Below are 21,704 nucleotides of genomic sequence, written 5' to 3'. Positions count from 1 at the left end.
ATTCATGATTATGTAATCAATTTCTCTATAACGTATCTATACACATTGGAGTCTTTCTATTAAGGATTAAGGCTCAAGTTATGCACTCTTCTTCTTCGACTTGGGAATTTTCCTTATGTGCACATTTGCAAATAACAAAATTAAGTACTCCCTTTGATTGGCCTCATTGCCTTTTTGCAAAGAATCATACATTACCGCCAAATCACTTAGCTGAGATTTCATGGCTCCATTAAAGACTTATATAAATATTTGAATGCATAAGCACGCTAGGCTTTCCTCCGACTTTTATATTGATCTGGATTTACTATTGTTGATTCCTTGACAATTGGTCTATAAGGTGAAGCCCACACTTGTAACTACATTTGTGTAATTTTTGGCATCAATTGCTCTTACTTGGCAGAAGGTTTGTGTAACTATTCTCAAGTTTGAGATTCTCTTAGATCTGGCATCTATAGTTATGGCATATCTCAGATAAAGCATCTACTTTAGCTATTTTCTCTGGAATTCACACTTGTTTTCTTTTGTGTGTATACAATTAAATCATAACGCTCCCACTACTATGTAACACTATCAATTAGGAATATGTTTTGCAACTCTCCATACTATAGGTCTACTTCAAGTCTAAAGATGGTATAACATACCATTGCAACTTATTTCTAGTATCTATGTAATGCACACCTTGACCGATCCACAAAATATGCAACATTCCATAGATCCACACTTGTATATAACACATACCATAGATCTAACTTCTTACTTCTGGCTTGTAACATATATCATTGTCTGTGTAACACATACTTCTTGTAATACATACTGCTATGGATTCATTGAGTTGGCAAACTATGTGACACAGGGGAAATACCTTAGGTTCGTAGATTGGACTAGATTCCTTGACTTGTAACTGATATATGATTCACATTTAGACTAGGTAATGGTTCCACAAGTGATGTAACACTTCCATAGTCTAACATACACTCAGCTCAACCTCACCACTTCTTTCTGTAATATTTATTTTTGTTTCCTCAGTATTGCTCCATTTCATGATTTTCATCTTCTCATTTTGTGTGGAGGAAACATTTCTCTCATTGCTATTTATTCATGTTGTTCATTCATTCTTGTAAAAGAATTGTCTCAGTTGTTTTTTCTATGCATTTTGTTGTATTTTTTTTATTATTGTTTATTGATATAGCTCTATATTAATTATAGATGTTATCTTTGTCCTTTTCTTCTTCTTTCAACTGATGACTACTTTGTTTTCTTGACGGGTACATTCAACAATTGTAATAGATCAGTCATTCAACAATATTTATTAACACCTTTCCATTCCTTGATGAAGAACATGATCAATTTTCAATGATCTCAACCTTGGTTCTTTAGGCCTCTCAAGTCCCGTGATCTCTCTCAATTTCTATCTTATTTAGTTTGTTAAGGAACTATATGCCTTAGTTCCATGCATGCTTTTGTAACTTATTAGGGTATTTTAAGTGTGTCTTGATCTCCAACATTGCAGATTCACAATCATCACAATCATTCTGCTTTCTATTTAGAGAAAGAGATGACGAATCACTGCACATACTAACAAAACTCCTTTGGATTGATAGTTGCAATCTCTAAGAAAATGGTAGGGGCATAGTGGTTGACCATTGATATACACTCGGTACAGAAAACACCAAGTTTTAAAAATGTCTGGTGCAAAACAGTATAAGCCTCAGACTGAGTCATGTTCTGACTAACATAATTTTTTGCATCTTCTATAAATTGCTCACACATTGCACAAGTTGTGTCATCACCTGCATCAAATGAATGGGGGTATTTTCCTATATCTAACTTGTATTGCAAATCATTTTTGTTGTTTCCATTACATAATCCTATATCAATGCAAATATTATCTTCACTAAGGCACTCTTGCATAGTTTAAACAACCTCTTGTATATATGTTCCTAATTTTTCATGACACTTAGACTTAAATAAAATGGCAACTCCTTGTAGATAATTTTTGCAAGCTTTACAAAATTTTCTAGCATCTCTAGGTCTAATAGAAATTCCTTTGAAATCTCCATACATGAAAAAAAATACCAAGTGATCCATGGAATTTAAGTCCCCCACTTTTAGAAACTATTTTCTCCAAAGGGACATGAGATAGGAGGGGTTCGATATTTAACATTTTCCACACACTTTCAATAATTTTCTGATTTACTCTTGAAACATTTGGAACTGATTCTGGTGTGTATCCACTAAGATTTACTCATTGAGCCTCCTGAACATATTCTCCAATAACCATTAAGCACAAAATACATGAACCCACTAGCCATTAGTAGCCATCTTAAAACCATGACCGCTCAAAACACCACATAGTGCACACTTCACATCACAAACATAACACACAAATAAATACATCGAGCGATCCACAAATATTGCAATGATGGATCCATTTTTCTCACACCATACTCTAGTTCAACAAAATATATAAAAAATAATTAATACATGCATAATAAGATCATATGATTAGCTTCCATGTCTTAAAGGAACACCATTGGAACTTCTCTCCCATTTAGGTGTTTCATATTACATGATCGCTACTGTAATATAAACACTGATTGGATTCTTATTTACTCATGACTTCCTTCATTTCCTTGAGTAGCTCCCCTTGAGATTATGCAATTATTCTAATCTTGTGGACCCGTCTTTGGATTTTAGGTACTTAGCCACACCATGCTTATACTGTGGTTGCATCTTCAATGATCCCTCATGCAACTCATGATGTCGCCGTATGCTCCCCCTAAGGCCATGTTGACTTCAATTTTTCATCGAAGTCACTCGCTGTTCTTTCTTCTTTTTCCACATTTTGGTGGGTTTCCTTATGATCTGTGCATCTCCTTTGGATTCTTGTTTAGTCTGATTTGAATGACTTCCTCCTTTTGTATGGATTTCTTTAAATAACTGGGAAACTTGTAATCTTTATCCATGTGGCCAATATTGTCACATATATAACATCTTGTGTGACCCAGAAAGGAGGGAAAATACTTGTGCCTTATGATGCCATTATCCACATACAACTTTCCCTTTGCATACAATGCAGTCCTAGTATTCTTTGCATAAGAACTATAGTTAATAACCTTATGGAAAAAATATTGCATGAATAACAATATCCATAGAAATAAATTATATATTTTATGGTTGATGATCTTCGCATAGGGACTGATATTCCTTGATTGCTTGTTTGAGAGATCTTACATTTCTTCTGCGTCTTTTGCTGATGAACCCTTCATATTTGATTGCACCTACAATTAGCTGCAACACAACCAACATTATTGCAACAATAACATTCAACATTATTCATTATGGGAGAAAAAGAGTTGCTATTCCTACTTTGGAACATTTAACACTTACTAAATCCATCTTTAGAAGTAGATGGCATTCTTGTTTGTTTTGAGAATTTGTTTGTAGGTAATTTCTGTATAGAGTTAAAACCTACATCTGGTATCAGAGTTGTTTTAGATTCAAGGGGACACTTTTTCTACTGAGGGGTTTTTCTCGAGCCTGTGGTAGGCCCTATTACAAGGGAGATCTGCAGGATTGATTCTTGCGGTGAAAGAAGATGGAGAATATTGGAAATATAGAGATCAAGAAATTCAATTGATAGAGTTTTGAGTTGTGGAAGCTCAAGATGGAGGATTTGTTGGTGGGTAGAGATCAGTGCACCACTGTAGATCTAGGTACGACACCAATAGGAATGTCAGCAGGAGACTGAGAAAAGTTATATCAAAATGCAAAGAGCACAATACGATTATGTCTCCCAGATTCAATATTGTTGAATGTATCAGGGGAAGATATGCCAAAGGATTTGTGGGACAAGTTAGGGACTTTTTATCAATCTAAGTCTCTAATGAAAAATCTGTTCTTGCGAAAAAAGTTATATAACCTGAGGGTGAAGGATGGAGACTCAGTGACATAACATCTGAATGCCTTTAATACTCTGGTAACCCAGTTTGTATATAATGATATTAAAATTTTAGATGAAGATAAGTGCATTAGTCTATTGTGTTCTCTACCAGACTCATTGGATAGTCTTGTAGTTGCTATAGGTAGCAATACAACTACCTTGAAGTTTGATGAAATAGTCTCATCCTTGTTGCCGAAGGAGATGCGATGAAAAAATATAGAGAGACATAATAGAGATGCCTTGTTGGTAAGAGAACCATCCTAAAACATAGAAAAAAAATAAGTCCTCAAGTGGGAATCTAAATCTAGAGGGAGATATAAATCTCTGGGAAAATATGTAAAGGTATGTTGTAAATGTGGAAAAGAAGGGCACTACAAAAAGGATTGTAAATCTAAAACTCCTAAGAAAGGAAAGGGATATGATGATTCTCCTTCTACAGAGGTGAAAACTACCTCAAATGAAGGTGGGGATGTGTACTTGGCTTATTCTTCAAGTACACATGCAAATCATGAGCCATCGTTGATTGACTTAGTTGCATCCTTTGACTTCACTCCCTTGTTGGGTGCAACCCAACTTGGCCTAGTTTTTTTGCAAGAAATCTGCATTTTATGGAGCAGAGTGCACAGTGGAGTGTGCAGTGAAGTGCGCAGCGGAGTGCAAAGTGGACCACACAATGGAGAAATTTTGGATATACCGCATGGTATAAGGGTTTCGGGATAGGGCCAAGCCCCTTCCTTTTGTAATTTTATAAAAGATTAATGGTTTTCAGATCATAGTTTCTTATATTAGGGAGTCCATGGTATATGGACCATGGTATTGTAATGATGTATCCTCGATGTAATAGTATATATATGGTAATAATAAAGAAGAAGTTGTATACTTGTGATCTGTGGTTTGGAAGAGAAGGTGAGGCTCTGCAACTGAGCGCACAGATGACCTGTATCTTAGTGCATAGGTCAAGAATTGTTTATTGTACAAGAATTATTATTATAAGAAACAGTTCTTGTGAACGTAGTCCCACATTGGGATGGACCATGGTAAAATTGGTGTCTTCATGTTTATATATGCTTATTATCTATTGTAGAGTAGCAATTTATTACAATTGCATTTTTATTACAGCGCAGTGATGATTATGGGTTTATATGATATATTTATGTGATTAATTGAATGTGACGAAGTGATTTATGAATATTAAGTGTAAGAAAACAGAATAATACCACATATCCACATCTCTCAAGGCTACAGAAACCTAGTTTTACATCCTCCCATAATCACTTCGTGTGACACAATGATTTGCTTGCAGGTTGTTGCCGAAAGGGCCAATGATTTAGGGTTTTGTTGGTGCATAGTATAGATCAAACCTGGGTCAGCCCAAATCATAACCAACAAATGGTTCCATTGCCCCGACCAGGATATGTTTGAGATACATGTTTATGTAGCATCCGTCGAAGAAGGAGATTCAATATTGGCTAGAATCGAAGAAGCGAGAATTTGCAGGTCAAGAGAATAGAAACCATCTTTTAAAGTCTGAATCTTCGTTACAAAGATATATTTTCACACATTAATACAAAATTTTCTTCGCATTATTTCATGTTGAATTGTACAAGTGGATATCAAGGTTGACTGAAAGAAATACCTATTTTAAAGGTGGAGAACCTATGATGTGGAATCCTAAATTGATACAACGACTCAAGAGCACTGGAAACAAAATTTCAAGGGCTATCGGTTTCTGGATTGATAGTATCTTGGTAGGATTCATTAATAAGTTCACAACAGACCAGACTGTTTCCTAGAATGAAGCAGAATGACAATTCTTCAAAGGACCGTGAGGTAAGTATTTAAAATAATTGAAACTTTGGGATAATATGCTTCTATGTGAAAGGGGATTATTACAGATGCAGCCAAATAGTTAGTTTATTTATGTTTGGAATAAGAGAGAATAAATTTGAGCCAGAGATCGCAGTAACGCGAAGTGGAAAAATATATAGAGTAGATACTAGAAAAAGAGTTCATGGAAAAGACCCAAAGACATTTGTAGAAACTAAATATAGTCCTCTATTGAGTGACTTTGAAAGTGAAAGGGAAGATAGCCACCCCGATAAGACCCAGGTAGCATTGCAATATTCACCTTCTAAGCCTGAGAGTTTGTAGAAGCCAGAATCTAGCAAGAGCGAAGATATTTTTGACTCTCCCCCTGCCCCTCCCTCTCCAAGAACATATATGGATGATGATATAAAGCTATCTATTTTCAAAGTAACTGGATTGGAAGATCCAAAGCAGTTTTGGTTTTTATGTGAAGATGTATAGACTGCGAAGCAGATAAATGATGAAAATATAAAGAAAGCGCAACTCATTACGACGCTCCGAGATAAAGCATTTACATGGTATATGAAGTATTCAAATAATCATATTAGAACATTTGAAGATATTCAAGCAGTGCTGATAAGACAATTTAAGAAGCCAAAGTCTGAGTCGTGGTGCATTAGTCAGTTAAAATAAATTAAATAGAAATCTACTGAGTATATTTGGGAATTTGATCAGAGATTTAAGGAATTCTTGGATCAAGTGAGCTTAGAAATAGCTCCGCAACAACATCAAGAATGTTTTATAGCTGAGTTGTTACCACATATTAAATTACCATTGATGCAACTAAAGATAAAAAGTCAAGATGAAGCTCTTTAGATTTCGATGAAGTTGGAAGCTTCACTTATAGGAGATACTAATGCAGGTATGCAATAGATTCAGAGTCAGTTGGCAAAACTAACCCTGCAGATACAAGATATCAAGAAAATAAAAGAAGTCAAAGAAGATGTATGGTGTACAAAGTGCAGATCGGAGGGCCATTATAAAGAATAATGTCCTATATTTAGGGATCACATTGTTATTGGGGCATCGAATCCCTTAAATGTAGGATCCAACGTGTGGTGCAAGATATGCAAGACTAGAGGCCAACATCACTCAGAAGATTATTACATGTTAAAGAAATATGTGCAAAATCCAAAGAGCCTATATTGGAAATTATGTAAATCAATAGGACATGATGAAAATAATTATTGAGCTTATGAACTAATGATGGAGCGCAGTGTTGGCACTTATAGAATGCAAGAAGAAGAACACAGACTGAAGGTAGTGGATAGTCCGATGGTCGAGGAGGCTACCAATGAAGAGGTAGAGGTGTTGGAGATGGTCAAGATGTGGATAGACCATTTGCTATAACTGTTGATAGGAAGGTCATTTTGCAAGAGATTGTCAGAACCCTACAATGACATGTAAGTAATATAAATCCTTTGACCATGTAATTGAATAATGCCATGTACTTATGGAAAAGATGCAAGAAAAAATGTATCAAAAACTGACACAGAATATTCAAATGATGATTGCTAAAAGGAGGACCGATGAACCTCAAATTAGTATTGTCACTAGAAATGGAGCTATGACTGGAAGTGATAAAGTAGATGAGAAGAGATAATCTAAAAGGACATGCGTTAGAAAAACTCTTGAGAAAGCTCATGTTTTTGATATTTATAAGGAAAGAGAAGTATTTATGGAAGAAAAGTGAAGCTTTATGGATGTTGGAGCTTCGACCTCAAGTGCGTAGCCAAATCATAGAACTAGCTACGACGTGTCATCAACTTCGACATAGAATCGAGCTTTGAAGCAGAATCGAGCTTCGATACAGAATCGAGCTCCGACACAAGACTAGGATTCATTAAATCAAGTAGGTATTTTAAATACTTTTATGCAAACTTGTATGAAATTATTAAGAGATCAAAAGGCTGTAGAAGGGCTTCAAGAATTGATAGATTCATGTGCTTCCAAATAAGCACTGCGAAGTGAGATGCACGTAGTCAATAATTTCATCAATAAAAGAGAACTAGAAGAGAGATGAGGCTTAGTGTGTAGATAAGAGTATATGAGATGGATCAAGTTATCCTAGATCCGGATCCAATGCTAATGTCTTAAAAAAGAAGACATGGGAATTAATGGGTAAGCCAAAGCTACAATGGTCACCTATTCAGATAAGGATGGAAAATCAACAAGGTCTTCCCCTTAGGAAGACTACCAGGTGTAACAGTGGACATTGAAGGAGTTCACACTACAACTGATTTTGAAGTAATAGAGATCGTTGATGATAGTAACCCCTATCCTGCATTGCTTGGGATTGATTGAGAATTTGACAATATGGCTATAATTAAGCTGAAGAAGAGCTAGATTATATTTGAATAGACTAATATGAGAGTGATTGTTTCCTTGGACCCATCAGAAGGAGTAAGATATATAGAACCAGTTAGAGAAGAATACTACGTAACTGAGATAGATAATATCTATCAAATGACAACAAAGGAACAAGATTGGGTTAAACCTACCATAGGAGGAAAGTTGACTTGGGATCATGATAGTTCTTTTACCTCAGATTCATAAGAAGAGTTGGAAAACTGGCAGAATAGGTTGAATGAATTATCCACAAGGCGTTGTTCAAGAATCACCAAATCAGTTCACTGTATGATATCTAAGGAATGTAATCTACCTTCTTATGATGGCTTGGGTGATATAAATACTTTTCTTGATGATTTTTAGGAATAGGTTCCAGAGAATCAAAGGTTGTCAGCCTTGGATATAGCCCTGAAAGCTACCCATACTAGATGATGGGGTGCACACAAGAAGAATATAGGAGATTGGCAGGAATGTCAAAGGTTGATGTGTATAAGATTTGGTTAGATAAATACATGGATGGAATAAAATACGATGGTCAAAATAATCCTAGGGAGAATGTCCAATAATGTACTACAACATGGAAGGAGATTCCACAATAAGAATGGGTACATGGATTCATTCATACATTAGAGACAATACCTAAGAATTGGTGCCTAGAAACAAAGCTTCAACATGGTACATTAAACTCGGCAGACATGGTTGATGGCTTCATATTAACATTCAACTTTGAGGATGATTGTCCATACATAGATTTGGCTCTTCAGACAGTTAAGAAGAAGATACTTGAGAATGAAAATCCATTGACATGGCAACAACCTGATTGGGCTGTGTAGATAGAAAATGCACTAAAATGTTATAACCTTACTGCAGAAGAAGAAAAAGAAGAAGATACTCATAACACCAACATAGCAGAATTAGAAGGATACGATGAAGTAAATGGACCTGAATTAGAGATACCAGGTATAACAAAGCCATTGAAGACTAAGAACGTGAACATAGGATCAGAGAAGGAGCCTAAGTTTGAAACAATAGGAAACTATTGGGATGAAGAGACAGTTAGTAAAGTTACAAAGTTACTTCATGAATACCAAGAACTGTTTCCCACCAAGTTTTCAAAGATGAAGGGCATACCAGGAGATCTAGAAGTCATGAAGATTACCCTTAAGCCTGATGTAGAGCCAGTCAAACAAATACCTTATAGGCTCAATCTGAAGTATAAGGAGAAAGTAAAGATAGAACTTGATAAGATGATAACAACATGAATTATTGAATCGGTGGAAGAATAAGAATGGGTGAGTCCTATGGTGGTCTAAGAAAAGAAGACTCAAGGAGATATTAAGATCTGTGTTGATATGAGGAAGTTAAATGATGCATGTTTACATGATCCCTTCCCTACCCCTTTCACAGATGAAGTACTAGACAATGTAGGAGGTCAGGAAGTTTACTCATTTATAGATGGATTTTCAGGTTATCATCAAATTAGGATTGCACTTGAAGATCAGTATAAAACCACATGTTCTACAAAATGGGGTTCATATCAATACACATTAATGTATTTTGGATTAAATAATGCCCCTAATATATTTCTAGAGTGGTGGTTGCAACTTTTAAGGAATATATCCACAAATTTTTAGAAGTATACTTTGATGATTTGACAATATTTGGGTTGTTAAGAAAAAATAATGGAAGCTTAAGACTTATGCTTAACACATGTAGGAAATATCAGGTCTCTTTGAACCTAAAGAAGTGCATATTTTATGTACCTTTTGGCATATTGTTGGGACATATTGTTTGCAAGAAAGGACTAATGGTGGACCCTGCTAAGATTGTTATCATTGTGAATTTGCCTCCACCTAAGCCAGTAAGACAACTTCGTGCTACATTAGGACATACTGGGTATTATAGGAAATTCATCAAGGGGTATGCGCATATTACTACGCCTATGGAGAAATTTTTGAAGAAAGATGAAACTTTTCAATGGAATGAAGAATGTCAAAAGAGCCTCGACATATTAAAATAAAAAATGGTAGCTTCGCCTATACTAGTGTTCCCTAATTGGAATAAGGAATTTCATGTCGATGTGGATGCCTCTTGTACAACTTTAGGAGTAGTACTGGCACAACCTAGTGCAGGAGAGATTAACCACCCTATAAGTTTTGCAAGTAGAAAGTTATCCATAGAAGAGAAGAACTACACAACTACAAAAAGAGATGGATTGACTATGGTATATGCTTTGTAGAAATTTAGACATTATTTGTTGGGATCACACTTTAAAATGTTTACAGATCATTTTGCATTGAAGTATTTTGTTAATAAACCCATCTTAGGAGGAAATATTTGCAGATGGCTATTGTTATTCCAAGTATATGACTTTGAAATCATTGTTAAACCAGGAACACTGAAAGCAGGACCTGATCATCTATCAAGATTGGAAACATGGGAATAAACAACAAATATAGAGGGTAATCTTCCTGATGCACAGTTATTTGCAATAAGAATTGCAAATGACAATTTTGCAAACATCATCCACTTTTTTAACAAAGGAATGGCTCCTTCAGAATATACTACGTAGCAGAAGAAAGAATTAGTGGTCAAGGCATCTGAATTCTCATTGATAGAAGGAAAATTACATAAGATGGGACCAAATGAGATACTTGCGCAGGTATGTTCCTAAACATGAAAGACAAATTATTCTAGCAGAAGCTCATGGTGACGAAACTGGTGGAAACTATGTAGGAAAAGCTACTTCCCAAAATATTTTGGGAGCATTATTGTGGTGGCATACACTACATAAAGATGAAAAGTAATATTACAGAGCATGTGATATGTGTCAAAGAACAGGAAAACCTTCAAGAAGAGATGAGATGCCATTGGTACCACAAGTTACATTGCAAGCATTTGATAAGTGGGCTATTGATTTTGTTGGACCCATCAACCCACCTGGGAAGAAGACTGGTGCGAGGTACATAATTAAAAAAATTGATTACTTGACAAGATGGGTCGAAGCACAACCCGTAAGATACTGCAACGCATATACTATTGCAAAGTTTATTTTTGAGTATAGATTGCCTAGATTTGGATGTCTAAATATTTTGATGAGTGACCAAGGTTCCCGCTTCCTAAATAAGACTATTGAGGCATTGACTGAGGATTCAAAGTTTATCATCAAAATAGTACCCCTTATCACCCTCAGACCAATGGAACAGTAGAATCATTTAATAAGATTTTGGAGAATACACCGACTAAGGTATTCAATGTGAACATGGATGACTGAGACCTTAGAATTACCACAATTTTATGGGCTTATAGGACCACATGTAAAAAGTTGACAAGTCAGACACCATTAATGTTATTTTATGGGAAAGAAGCTGTGATTCTCATGGAATACATTGTGCCTAGCATGAGGATTGTGACTTTTACATATATGGCAGCCCTTGATATAATGGAAGAAAGAATGTCACAGTTGATTATTTTGGAAGAAGATAGATTTATAGAAGGATTCCATCAACATGTACAAAAATAAAGATAAAAATCCTAGCATGATAGGCAATTAAGCAGAAGAAGTTCCAAGTAGGGGAACTTGTTCTCCTTTATGACAGTAAGTTTGTAAAATTTCTAGGAAAATTCAAGATGAATTTGTTGGGCCCCTACATTATCAAACATATTACTGATGGAGGCGCAATTCAATTAGCGAAGTTAAATGGAGAGTTGATCCAAGGAAGAGTAAATGACAACAAGTTGAAGCTATACAAGGATAACCCTGTCCCTACAACCTCGCTCTAAAGAAGAAAGGGGGAAAGTCTTAGTGCCACCCGCAGTTGAAAGTGGGCACTAGACTATAAACTACGTTGTAGAGAGCTTCGAAATAGGAAGTTACTTTTCTATAGTCTAGATTATTTTGAAGTACATAGGAGCTGTGATGCAATATGGGATGTTCGCTACAATATAGATGTGTCGAAGTTCACCGGAAAAATATGATTGTTAGAAGGGAAAAGTTAACGTTAAAAACATGTGGAAATTTTCATTTATGGGGACAAATTGAAAAGATCTAGGGATAGATATGAACTTAATGAACACAATATGAATAAAATCTAAGCTAATGATGGGATTAGATATTCATAATTGCTATAAAATAATGCGTCCTGTCCATATTTGGAACTTTGATGAATTGAGAGTTCAAGTGTTTATTCTGCAAAGAAGTTGCATAAATTCTCGCTGTCGTATGTCGTCTGAATGTTCTTTGGAAGAAATTGTTCTAATTTTCATGAGAAGGGCTTATATGGAACCATGGAAGATGGTACACCCGTAACATCATCACAAAAACAATGGAGATCATCGAGGAAGAAACCAACACAAGATAAAATAACAAAGAACAAACATGACAAGAAACTTGTCGAACCTCAACAAAAACCCGAGAAAGTCAAAGACAACAAAGAAGAAGTGGAGGAGGTGTAGATGGAAATAAGCAGCGAAGAATTTCCATCGCCTCTACCACCATACATTCCACCAAGGAAAATGAATGCTAAACCTATCAAATACTCAAAGGATGAAAATTTAGGCACCTTCACGCCCCTACTACAGAGAAAGTGCCATTTACTAGGCAATTTCTTGGAAAAATACCGCATTTGAAGTTTAGAGACAACTACTTCAACGATAGAAATAAGTACACACAATTCTCTCTATACCGATAACTAAAGCAAGTAAACTACTCCAAGAGAAGCGTGACAAGGCTAGATCCACAACAGTGGGAAACAAATTGGTGTAGTCAGGACTAATGAATATGTTAAATGTGTCACACTTTGGCAGAAGTTGGGGGAGCACAACTTATGTGCGTCATTTGCTCGTGCTATTGCATGAAATATGCTTATGGATGGGGAAGAGGATTCCCATGTACCCAATGTTGATATGGAGGATTATGAGACTACCATACCAAGGGTAGAACTCGACAGAAGAGTTCATTGGAAAGGATCAGGACCGTGCCATAAACGAAAGTATGAAGAAAAAGTTCGGATTGACAATTTAATTAGTGACCAAGGGGTTCACTTTGCATCACAAAGATTAGATGGGAAGATTATAAGAAAGCGTTGGGCTAATGAAGTCCTTGCCTCAGTGATTTTGTTAGTTGCACAATGTGCCAACGGGGTTCAATACAACTGGACTGATTCCCTGTGCAAGGAATTTCTGGATGATTGCTGCGAAGTCCAGGAGAAAAGTACCACATTCCATTATGCGTGGTTAATTTTGATTATTGAAATGTTAGAATGGAGAGAGCCGGAGGATTCATAGTCCCCCTTGGTAGCATCAGATTTCTGTGAAGCCACATGGTATGCCTCACTATGGTTTACCACCCAACCGCCGCGAGCAATGGAGAACATGATGTTCTTCGTATTGTATCATATGGATTTTCATATGCTAGTGAACCAACACCCTTGCCTGTTGCCAAGCCTAAACGAATTAATATAGTGCTATTGCAAAGTTTAAGGCTAATTTTCACAGAGTGTATGTACAGGCTCGCAAGGATACAAGCAAGAAATGGCATCCCCTGCCATATTTGGTTACAAAAAATGATATCTTAGAACAAGCACAATAGTGGCCTCCAGGAAACATAGAAAAAAGATAGTGCAATATAGGAGGATACAACGCAACATGCCAAAGCAAGTGGAAAATATAAAGACAAGGATGCACAAGAATTAGAGGAAGAGGAGCTACATGACGAAGGTCACCAGGATCCTCCAGAAGAGCAGAACATACAATAAAAAAAGATAGAGACAAACCTTGCCATCATAGAAAAAAAGGAAGGCAGAGGGCGAAGCTGACTCAAAGAGAAAGAAGAAGCAGAAGACCAATAAGACAAAGGGTGTCATGAAAATGGTCCTTACCGAAGGGGATTTAAATAAAATTGGGGACATGATACATAAAGAAAAAATAGAATCTTGGAGAAGGTTATAAGATTGCTACGATGCACTTCTGACTGATATCTAAGAGCAGATCAAATAATTGAAGATACTGGCACGAACGGTTAGACAACCAACATAGATAGAGGAAAGGGTTGGAGTAGAAAGGCAGATAGAGCCTACACTTGTAGTGAAGTTAGCACAAATACCTGCAGGAGCCCTACAATTATGATCCATTGAAATACAACAATAGGCTAAGGAATGAAAGCATGTCAATATGAACATCGTAGCAGTTTCGTTGCAAAGATTACACAAGCTGCACTTGGAAATTATAAAAGAGATGAGGCTTGGGAACAACACACCTCATAGATAAAAATTCAAGTATAAAAAGAGCGAGTTGTGCTTTCGTAGAAGCTTACGAAGGTGATCCAAGAAAGGGATCAAGTAGCATAGCAACACCGGAATATCAAGGAGGAAGTGGAAGCAACGTGAAAATAAATTCCGTAACTTGATGTCTGAGAAGAAGAGCCGTGGAGGACAAGGTCACAAAGATCGGCCTTGCAGTGAAAGGTTATAAGGATAAAATTACCGCAGTGCAATTCAAATATGAAATGCATATCAGTGAGCTACAAATGAAGCTGCAAGTAACCATGCCACAAGATGTAAGAGATCAAAGGGAGACCAACCTAAAGGCTACAATGTTCGGCATTTGCGCAGTAGTGGAAGACTGTGGAAAACTTTTAGATGAGAGTTTACAAATTTTGACTTCGCTTCAGGAAGATCCAAATGTACAGAAACTACAGGAAGACATTTAGCAGAGGCAACAAAGTTGGAAGAGATTCAAGCAACTACGAAGACCTTACCAATATCGTAGAAGCTTGACAAGATCAATGAGGAAAATTCCCTACAGAAAAAGATAGAAGAAATGAAGAAGGAAGAGCAGGTTTTTGTGGAGAGAATTCAACCATGGTAGGATGAGGCTCTTTAGCTATCCTAGATAGTAGATGAGAAGATTCAAGAGCTTCGTTAGAGGAGCTAATGATGGTGTAGAAAGCTACAAAACATGTCACAAAAGAACTATTAGAGGAGGTATGCAACGAATAAAATAAGGTCACAAAGTTTTTTGCAATTGTTCAACAACACATACAACAACATCGCAACAAAAATCAGAGGCAAAGAAACCGAGTGACTCGGGACGAGTCATATGTGAGTGTTTGGGGTCTATTGGGCACAACCCAACGTGGCCTAGTTTTTGGCAAGAACTCTGCATTTTGTGGAGCGGAGCAAGCAACAGAGTGCAAAGTGGACCACACATCAGAGAAATTTTGGATATACTGTGTGATATAAGGGCTTTCGGATAGGACGAAGCCCCTTACTTTTGTAATTTTATAAAAGATCAATGGTTTTCAGACCATAGTTGCTTGTATTAGGGATTCCATGGTATATGGACTATGCTATTGTAATGATGTACCCTCGATGTAATATTATATATAAGGTAAATAATAAAGAAGAAAATGGTCTGATAATCTTGGAATGAATTGAATGGTTCTATTCTTGTGATATGTGGTTTAGAAGAGAAGGCGAGGCTCTGCAGTTGAGAGCATAGAGGCCTGATTTTACAGGTGAGTGTGTAGACAACTTGTAGCTTAGTGTATAGGTCAAGAAATATTTGTTGTACAAGAATTATTATTATAAACAATATTCTTGTGGACGTAGTCCCACATTAGGATGAACCACGGTAAAATTGGTGTCTTCATGTGTATATTTTCTTATTATCTATTCTAGAGTAGTAGTTTATTATAGTGTAGTGATGATTATGGGTTTATATGATATGTTTATATGATTAAATGAATTTCATGAAGTGATTTATGAATATTAAGTGTAATAAAATAGAATAATACCACATCTCCACATCCCTTAAGGCTGCAAAAATCTAGTTCTGCATCCTCCCATAGTCACTTTGGGTGAGACTGTGATCTGCTTGTAGGTCATTGCCGAAAGGAATAGTGATTCAAGGTTTTGTTGGTGCACAATATAGATCTAGCATGTGTCAGCCCAAATCATAACCAACATCCCTATAGGGAGTGGTTCTGCGAGTACAAGAAATATAATGGTGGTGATTTCTTCCTAGGGGATGGGAGGAAGTCTAGATCATAGGATGCAGAAAATTCAAGATAATGTTGTAAGGTGGAAGGATTAGAACACTTCTTGGTGTTCTGCATATTCTTGCATTAGCCATTAATCTAATCTTTGTAAGAAATATGGATGAAGTTGTAAAAATAATGTTCGAGAAAGATACCTGTAAGATGGTTCAAAGAGCATTGGTATTGATGTCGGGAGTTCATATTGTAACTCTTTACAATATTCTGGGTATCACTGTTATTAATGGGTGCAACAGTTCTATGGTTCTTGAAAGTGGAGTATAAATCTAGTGGTCTTTAGAGAAAATATTATGTTGTGGCGTCAAGGACTTGAACATATTGGAGAGAAGGGCCTTCGAATACTACATGGTAATGGTATGGTAGAAGGTATGTCTATTTTCTATTTAGATTTCATTTTCTGTAAACATTATGTACATGGGAAGAAAAATTTGGTGAGCTTCCCCTCTAGTGCTAAGAGAGTGAAAGGGATATTAGAGCTTGCACACAGTGATGTGTTTGGACCAATGTTAGTTCCATCACCGGGTAAGTTTGTGTACTATGTCTCATTTATAGATGACTTCTCGAGGAATACATGGATATATTTCCTCAGGAATAAATATGAAGTCTTTGATAGGTTTAAATAATTTAAGGTTCTGGTGCAAAATCAGGAAGAGAAGAAGATTAAGGTGCTGAGGAAAGATAATGGTGGAGAGTTCTGTAAGAAGGAAATTGAAGAGTTATGTAAGAAGTGTGGTATAGCACAACATAAGACTACTATATACACACCTAATCACAATGGAGTTACAGAAAAATGAACAAGATGTTGATGGAGAAGGCAAGAAGCATGCTTAGTGGTTCTAGGTTAGGACAAGAATTCTGAGTAGAGGCAGTGGATACTGCATGTTACTTGTTTAACATATCACCTTCATCAACGTTGGAGGATAAGACTCCACATGAGGTATGGACTAGTAAGAAACCATCTCTCTCACATCTCATGGTATATGGCTGTGATGCATATGTACACGTTCCAAAGGATAAAAGAACTAAGTTTGATAAGAAATATGAAAGGTGCATATTTATTGGGTATAAGGATGGTTTAAAAAGTTATAAGCTTTAGAACCTAGAAATAAGGAAGGTTGTGTACAACTGAGATGTGATGTTTAGAGAGGTGAAATATGTTATTAAACATGAATTCCTATTAATGAAACCTAAGAAGATAGAGTTTGAACTGAAGGAGGAAGAATCATACTCTACAACAAACATGAATCAAAAGAGGAAGAACGACACACTCTAGTTTTGAGGAGATCAGTTCGAGAGAGAAGTAAGCCATAGAGGTATAGTCCATTTTCTTCATGTTCAAATTTTTCTTTATTTATTACTGATGATGATCTTAGAACTGTCAAAGAGGTAGTGGATTCAGAGGATGGAAAACTATGGAAGGAGGCCATGGTTGAAAAAATGCCATCTATAGACAAAAATGAGGCTTGGGATCTGGTGGAGTTGTCGGGTGGAAGGAAACCCATTAGTAGAAAATGGGTGTTTACGAAGAATATGAATGTAGAAGGTAAGGTGAAGAAATATAATTCTTATTTGGTAGCAAAAGGTTATTCCCAGGTGCTAGGAATTGATTTTGGTGATATTTTTTCACCTATTGCCAAGTTAGATTCTATTAGATTACTTTTATCTGTGGCTTCTACTTTTGATTTTTAGGTGGAATAGATGGACGTGAAGACAATATTTCTTCATGGGGATCTTGAACAAGAGATCTGTATGAAGTAACTAGAAGGCTTTGCAGCAAAGGGTAAGAAAGAATTGATATGTAGGTTTAAAGTCTTTGTATGGGTTAAAGCAGTCACCAATGATGTAGTATCAAAAAATTTATACATATATACGAGGAATTGGCTTGACTAGGAGAAAAGTGGATCACTATGTGTATTTTAAATTAATTGGTGACCCTGCTATTTATTTGGTCTTGTATGTGGATGATATGTTGCTGATTGGAAGTGAGAAAGAAATTATCCAGGATTTGAAGAGCCAATTGTCCTCTAAATTTTACATGAAAGATCTTGGTGCTAAAACTATATTTTGGGCATGGAAATTAAACGAGATTGGGCAAAGAGGAAGATTTGGTTAAACTAGAGGAAGCATGTCAAGAAAATATTTTAGAGGTTTAATATGTAGGATAGTAAACTGGTGAAGGTTCCTATTCATGTAGGTGTAAAGTTATCTACTGAATAGTGTCCCAAGACACAAGAAGAAGAAGACGACATGTCCTCTGTTCTATAAGCGAGTGAAGTTAATAGCATGATGTATGAAATGGTCTATAATAGACTAGAAATTGCACATGTAGTGGGAGTATTCATCAGGTTCATGTCAAAACTAGGAAAGGAGCATTGGACAATTATGAAGCAAGTTTTCGGGTTTTGAATGGGACTAGTGATTATGGTTTGTGCCACCAAGGAAGACTAGGATTGGACATAGTTTTGGACATAAATGACTTTGTTAATGCATACTAGATTTTAGATCTAGATCGAAGAAGATCTACAAGTGGGTATGTGTTTAACCTATTTGGAGGAGCGATCAGTTGGATGAGCAAGAGATAACTTGTGGTGTCACTTTCAACTATAGAGGCTGAATACATCAGAACCACTCATGCAAGCAAGGAATAAATTCAATTGTAGAGATTGTGTTCAAGTATGGAGTTGGTACAATGAGTTATAAGGATATCTTGTGACAACCAAAGTGTAATTTTCTTGGCAAAGAACCCTGCTTTTCATCAAAGAAAAATCACATTGAAGTTCAGTATCACTTTGTGAGGTAATGGTTGAAGACAAAAATGTGTTGCTGGTAAAGGTGGACACTTTGAAGAATGTTGCATATGCATTGACAAAGTCTATGAGAACTGAGAAGTTTTCTTGGTGTAGAGAAACAATGGGCATTGCATCCCTGGACCAATGACCATGCACTCTTGCGACCCCCCGTGTGTAAAGAAAACGACAAGTGGGAGAATCTTGGGTGTGTTATATTATTTCCATGACTAGATTTAGGTGTTGTTATGTTGCACTGGGCATAATAGGGGGGTGTCGGGGGGCAGTAGTCCCCCTGCATCGGTTCAAGGCAACGACCCAATATTTTTTTTTTATGCGAACCCAATAATAGTTGGGTGGAATTTGTGAAATATCATAAAAATAAAGTATGAATAACATTGTTTTGTCAAACTTGAAATGAAAGCCATACAATAGAGAAGAAGTTCATTAGTGAGGAGAATCAAACCTCCCTATCACAATCTTGGAAAATGTTGTATTTTCAATTGTTGCAACTAGACTTTCTACATCCCTTTCACTTGCATCCTCTACTTGATCTTTCTTGCAATGCCCTAATTTCTATGTATCTATAAGTACATTGAACTATTCATATCTAAAACAATTTAAAAGATGGTCATTTTTCATCCCTACTACCTGTAAGAATGAATACATGATTGTACACCCTATAAAATGGAAACCTCTTTGCACTAGATCCTTGTTGACTACCTCTACCTTTGGAATTTTCACTAGAAATTTTCTGGCAATTCTATAAAAGTTGACAATGGACTTGTGATTAACAAAACCCCATCAATATTATCAAATTTTTTTAAATCCTCTATAATCTCAAGTATTTTCTAGCACTATCCATGATTCCATAAAGTTTTCCCTCATAAAGCATCATGTTGTTGTTTGACTTCATAGATTTTATTTTCTTCTCTTCAATTTTTTTCCATAATGACAAGATCAAATCCGTAGATACCTCTTTTTACTGTTCTCTCCAGTGCTCTCATGTGCTGACGGATAAGAGAATATGATGGTGTCAGTTTCTTAGTTGTTTTGATAGATCCATCAAGAGTTGTCGGCACTTTTGGTAACAAAGGTATCTCAGGAATAACCAATGATTACTGCACCATGTACAAGTGAGAAACAATTTGATGTAATTCAGTAGCAGAGGAGTATGATCTAATATCAGTGGCAACTCTACCAACATATAGGTTAGCACATTATGTTAAGGCCCTTAACTTAAGGGTTTGAAATTTTATAGTACATGTGTGCATTTATCTTTAGCAAGGTGTGCATATTCTTCCTTAACATGTAAAAAAATAATTCCATGCATTCAACGTGCATTTTTACTTGAGGGCATGCATGTTTTTCCTAAATAGGAGTGCATTTTCCTCAATGATCTACTTTCATGAAATTTCATAAGAATATTGTGCATAATTCATCTAAAGATATGAAAATTTAACTAAGATTATGATTTTAGGAAGTTATCATGAAAATCATAACACAAGGGTTGCATTGTTCACTCTAGGGCATGTATTTTACAACATGCTTTGTTTTTATGCAAAAAACACATAATCCATTTTGAGCATGCATTTTCTTCTTAAGGAATACATTACTCAATAGCCTTTATATTCACCATATAATCATACAAAATTGACCATTAGGAGTGCATTTCCCTTAAGTTGACATGCATTTTAATAAAAAAAAATTAAACAATTTGCTCTCTTTTCTCCATAACACAATTTTTGGTGTTTTTGAACAACAAGGGGTTTTAAATTTCTAATTGTAAAAACAAAGGTATAGGCAAATGATCTAAAATGATCATATGTTAAACTAAAGTAGAATTGATTAATTCCAATAGTGGACTGAATGTTAACTTAAAGTTCTTTAATTGTGAGAATTGTTTAAAAGGAAAGACTTTACGACATATGAGAAACATAAGCAATATGTAAACTGAAGTGAAAAGCAACAAAACACAGTGATACCAAACAATGAGATTGATTACGGAGTTCATCCCTGATGGGCTACGTCTTTGGTTCTACTTTCAAGATGGGTGACCGCTTTATTAGGATTGAATTCGAGGAGGTTGATTGCATAGAAAAATAACTAGGCTGATTATGCATTCAGGAACTTCTAGTCACTGTCACAAGAAAGCTCTCTGAAATATCTTTCCAATGGATATCACGGTTCCCAATTCTGACTCTGGATGCTCCTGTTACACTGAAAACAAAAACTGCCTATGACCTCTAGAATCTGCACACAAAACTTCAAAACCACTAATGCCTTCTTCAAAGAAAAAAAATACCTTTATAACCCTGCAAATGCATTCAAACTCGTTCATGCCAAGTTTAGGAATGAACTAGCTACTCTTTAGGGTTAAATTATGGTTTATGGTTAAGATTTAGTGTCACATAGTGACATTCACCACTTGTTTTAATTAATTTAACAAAAACTGTAACAATAAACCCACTTTAGAACTTTAGTTTAGCCCGAATCCATTAGTGGCTAGCTAACTGGGCAGAGGAAGTGCAGACATCGCATGTGATTAGGTGATAGACTATTTGTGGTAGGCTCCAAGCCGGTGGTTCTGATGACTCACCCTGACTGTTCTCATGTGCAGTGATGGTTGGCGGATAGACTGGCGGTTCAGACGCGGTCTCCCCACCGTGGTTTTGCAGATTTTTTCACATGTCAGAGCTAAACC

General features: G+C 36.1%; 1 pseudogene; it reads right to left on the bottom strand.

Moving 5' to 3' along the window:
- Window positions 1-1,442: 1,442 nt before the first annotated feature.
- The window catches only part of LOC149204309 (uncharacterized), an 84,861-nt pseudogene continuing 64,599 nt past the window's right edge, over window positions 1,443-21,704 (bottom strand).

Source organism: Pinus tabuliformis, chromosome 1_2 (assembly GCF_031772625.1).
Source record: "Pinus tabuliformis cultivar Carrire ecotype Pingquan chromosome 1_2, CPIR1, whole genome shotgun sequence".
Lineage (NCBI taxonomy): Eukaryota > Viridiplantae > Streptophyta > Pinopsida > Pinales > Pinaceae > Pinus > Pinus tabuliformis.
This window is presented reverse-complemented; position numbering and strand designations above follow the sequence as displayed.